This window comes from Mus caroli, chromosome 13 (genome assembly GCF_900094665.2).
Source record: "Mus caroli chromosome 13, CAROLI_EIJ_v1.1, whole genome shotgun sequence".
Classification (NCBI taxonomy): domain Eukaryota; kingdom Metazoa; phylum Chordata; class Mammalia; order Rodentia; family Muridae; genus Mus; species Mus caroli.
In genome coordinates, this window is record NC_034582.1 from 90,550,339 (window position 1) to 90,554,879 (window position 4,541).

Consider the following 4,541-nt stretch of genomic DNA (forward strand, 5'->3'; position numbering starts at 1 on the left):
AGAAGAGAAAAGAAAAGAAAAGAAAAGAAAAGAAAAGAAAAGAAAAGAAAAGAAAAGAAAAGAAAAGAAACAGGAAAGAAGGCCAGAATACAGTGGAGGCACTGTAGAAGTGATGCACGGGAAAGGATTCCTGGCCACCGGGAGGAGGTAGAGGATTCTCCACCTAGAACCTTCAGAGGAGTCACACCCCTGCCTATAAAACACTTGTGGATTGTTAAGGCACCTCATTTGTAGGGATGCTGCATATGAAAACCATACTGAAGGGATGTTCCTTGGAGGATCACAATCTAGTCTTGAGCAACTTACTTTAAGAAGATCTACTTTAAGGAGAAACTGCATGGCTTTAAGAAAACAAGGACAGTCGCTGACAGCCATTGATGGAGAGAAAGATAACACTGGGCAGGCATAATCTGAGTAGAGATAATAATGATCCAAGAACATGAGGTTGAAGATGTTTTCTAAAAGTTTGATGGCTAGTTTTGATTGTCAACTTGACATTCCTACAGAGGAGGAGCCTCAACTGAGGAAATGGAGTAAGTGGATATCCATTTTGATATGTTCAAAATAATAAAGCAGACATATGTAGGAGAGAAAGTGTGGGTGTTTCCTAGTCTGCCTTGCTGCGATAACTGGAGGCTCCCTTGGCTTGAGCTGGGGCTCATGATGGCTGCTAGTTCCTGTGAATTCCAGACCTGTTGGGCTAGGTTCTTCTGTGGTGAAGGGCACACGCACAACAGACCACAAAGTCTACATTCTGGCCCTCCTCTTCCTGACACCTGCCCCCACCCCACCCCATCCCACTTCTCATTCGAAAAATCAGAATAAAGCTAGTCCTTTCCCCTTCATAAGTCTGTGGGGATCTATTTAAACAGCATTAATCCTTAGAACAGTGCACAGCATGGAGGATGATTCCAAGAATTGGTTTTCTTCTCCAACTCATGCATAGATGATGCCAATTTGGAAAGGTGAATTATGGAGCTAATTTAATGACACCTTCCCACTGGGAAGCAGATGTGGGCAAAGCCATCCCCTACTTGCCTCTCAATAAGTTTGTAAAATGGGCATGAAGATACTTGCACACTTTTTTAAAAATAAAAGTCATGTTTATAAGTTTATGCTAATAAAAGTACAAAAAAAGGGCATGTAAGAGAGATATAATAGGCTAGAGAGGTGGGTCAATGGTTAAAAGCACTGATTAGTCTTTGAGAGGACCTGAGTTCAATTCCCAGCTACCATATGGTAGCTCACAACTATCTCTAATGGGATCCAATGTCCTGTTCTGGTGTGTCTAAAAAAAAACTACAGTGTAATCATAAATAAATAAATCTGAAAAAGAAAAGATATTTACCACCAAAAATGTAGGGGAAAATCTATATGTTCCCTTCCAAGAAATATTTTTGTTTTGTTTTGTTTTTAGTAGAGCTTAAAATCTTGGCTCTTACTTTGGTACAAACACAAAATAAGAACAGTTTTTGGACATTGGAGTTCACTGTAATAAGGCTGTACTTGAATGTCCCTCACATCACCAAAGGATTTTACCTCCATAGTAGATAAACTAAGAGTTGACAGTTCTGCTGCACTAAGGAATGAATTGTAGGCACGATTTTTGGAAACACATTTCCTGCTATGGTCAAAGCTATTTGACTTCAGTGATTGTCGTCATTCTCAGCCCACAGGGAATATGTTACATTCATTTAAGAAATGGTGTGTGTATTAAGATGGTCTGTCCATGAAGCCATTCATCAACTATTTCAGTGAACAATGGTTCTGCTTGGAGGGAGGCACAGACGTTAGGTGAGGGTAAGATTCTGGTTCATTGGCTGTGAAGATTTTGAAAAGCACTCATCTCAGAATAAGAGTAACTTATAAAGTCCTCTTCTGCAAAATTGATACAGTAATTATAAATATGAAGCAAAGCCTTCAGTCTCACTCTTTGTTGTTCTCTTACAAGCCACCTCCCAAATTAATTGTCTATGCTTCTTTTGGCTGTATAAATAATTTTGAAATATGTAAGCTGTTCTAAAAACCATAGAATAGTGTAAAAACATCAAATAAACAATCCTAATAATAGAGAGGCTGAGATAGGAGAAGCATGATTTCAAGACCATTATGTGGCACACAGCAAGACACTGTCATGTAGTAACAAGCAGAAAGTGAATATGGATTGTACAATATTGGACCTATCTCTCCCATTACCAAATTAGAGAGACCACGGGATGACAGCCGACAAATTTCTAATTCCTCATATTTTTGAATTTCAATCAATTAGGTAATAATAATTTTCATATTAAGAGATATTAAGGAAAAGTGATTGTTACTTCCTGTTAATTTTTTTGTTAGAGGTGGAATTATGTTTGTGTGGGTTTGTTGAAAGATTACTTTCTTGCTTTTTCTAGGGTGTAGTTTCTGTCCTTGTGTTGAGGTGTTTTCCATCTATTATCCTTTGTAGGCCTGGATTTGTGGAAAGATATTGTGTAAATTTGCTGCTTGTGGACGTTGTACATCGTGGTGCGGAGCCTAGTGCGCACCACGATGTACAACGTCCACAAGCAGTGTTACTTGACCTTTTCCCCTTACTGCTTTTAAAATTCTTTCTTTGTTTAGTACATTTGGTGTTTTGATTATTATGTGACAGGAGGAATTTCTTTTCTGGTCAAGTCTCTTTGGAGTTCTGTAGGCTTCTTGTATGTTCATGGGCACCTCTTTCTTTAGGTTAGGGAAGTTTTCTTCTATAATTTTGTTGAAGATATTTACTGGCCCTTTAAGTTGGGAATCTTCACTCTCTTCTACACCTATTACCCTTAGGTTTGCTCTTCCCATTGTATCCTGGATTTCCTGGATGTTTTAGGTTAGGAGCCTTTTGCTTTTTGCGTTTTCTTTGATGTGTCAATGTTTTCTATGGTATCTTCTGCCCCTGAGATTCTCACTTCTATCTCTTGAATTCTGTTGGTGATGCTTGCATCTATGACTCCTGGTGTCTTTCCTAGGTTTTCTAACTCCAGGGTTGTCTCCCTTTGTGATTTCTTTATTGTTTCTAGTTCTATTTTTAGATTCTGGATGGTTTTGTTCCTTTCCTTCACTTGTTTGATTATGTTTTCCTGTAACTCTTTAAGGGATTTTTGTGTTTCCTCTTTAAGGGCTCTAGCTGTTTACCTGTGTTCTCCTGTATTTCTTTAAGGGAGTTATTTATGTCCTTCTTAATGTCCTCTGTCATCATGAGAAGAGATTTTAGATCTGAACCTTGCTTTCCCGATGTGTTGGGGGTATCCAGGACTTGCTATGGTGGAAGAATTGGGTTCTGATGATGCCAAGTAACCTTGGTTTCTGTTGCTAATGTTCTTACACTTGCCTCCCACCATCTGGTTATTTCTAGTGCTACCTGCCCTGGCTATGTCTGACTGGAACCTGTCCTTCCTGTGATCCTGGTTGTATCAGAATTCCTCCAAGTCAAGCTGTCTCTGGGATCTTGTGATTCTGGGATCTTGCGATCCTGAGATCCTGGGTGTGTCCGAACTCCTGGTAGTCAAGCTGCCTTTGGGACCTTGTGATCCTAGTGTGACCAAGCTCCTGGGATCCTGGGATCCTCTGATCCTGGGTGAGTTAGAGTCGTGAGAGTGGAGCTGCCTCTGGGTGCTTGTGGGGCTGGCTGCAGAGTTTGAGCCCAAGGGCTCTAACCCAGACAGACCAGAAGGAACCCATGCCACTGGTCTGGCAGAGTTCCTGGGTGCCTGGGTCCCGCTGGTCCCAGTTACTCCAGGTGTTGGGGACAGATATTGTGTCCTCACCTCTGATCCTCCTACTTCTGATCCTCTGATCCTGGGACTTGCATACTTTTTAAAGTCAATGTAGGGAAACTGGAGCCCCCGGCTGAGACGGTCTGACACTTCAGAATTGACTGAATCTGAATTCTGGGTCCTACCCAGCTCCTCACCAGCCCGCCAAGCATGCCGCAGCCTCAGTCCATTTTAAAGATGGAACAGTAAAGAACAAGCCAATTGCGACTGTCTTGCTTAGTGCTACTCTTGTTCTGCGGGCAGATTCCAGGAAGTCTCCCTCTGACACCCCACTAGGAAGGCCCTTTGGAGTGAATCACCTACACACCTACAGTGCTTGCTTTACAACGTAAGCAAACACACAAGGCCCCTTAACAAGGACCCTTGGGAGTCAGACGCTGCCCAATTGGTTTAATGGGCAGTCTTTCTGAGAACTCCAACACGGCCGGCCGGATGCAGCATCACCCTCTTCCTCACCCCCGCCGGAGGGGAAAGAGGAAGCGTATTCCGCTTGTAGGCACTGATTAAAACACAACTTTGTACCCTAATTAGTCTGCAACACTCCACCTTCCCACTCCGCTGATAACGCCTCGCTAGGCAACGCTGGCCGATGCTGGCCTTGCCCTGGAGAGCCCGCTGCATCCGACCAAGGGCGAGTCCTGCCGCCCCGGAGCCCAGAGTGGAATAGCAGACGTGAGTTGCTTTGTCACCGCCCTCTCCGAGACTTTGGACAAATCACTTAGCAATCCTTTCTGCCAACGCCTAATT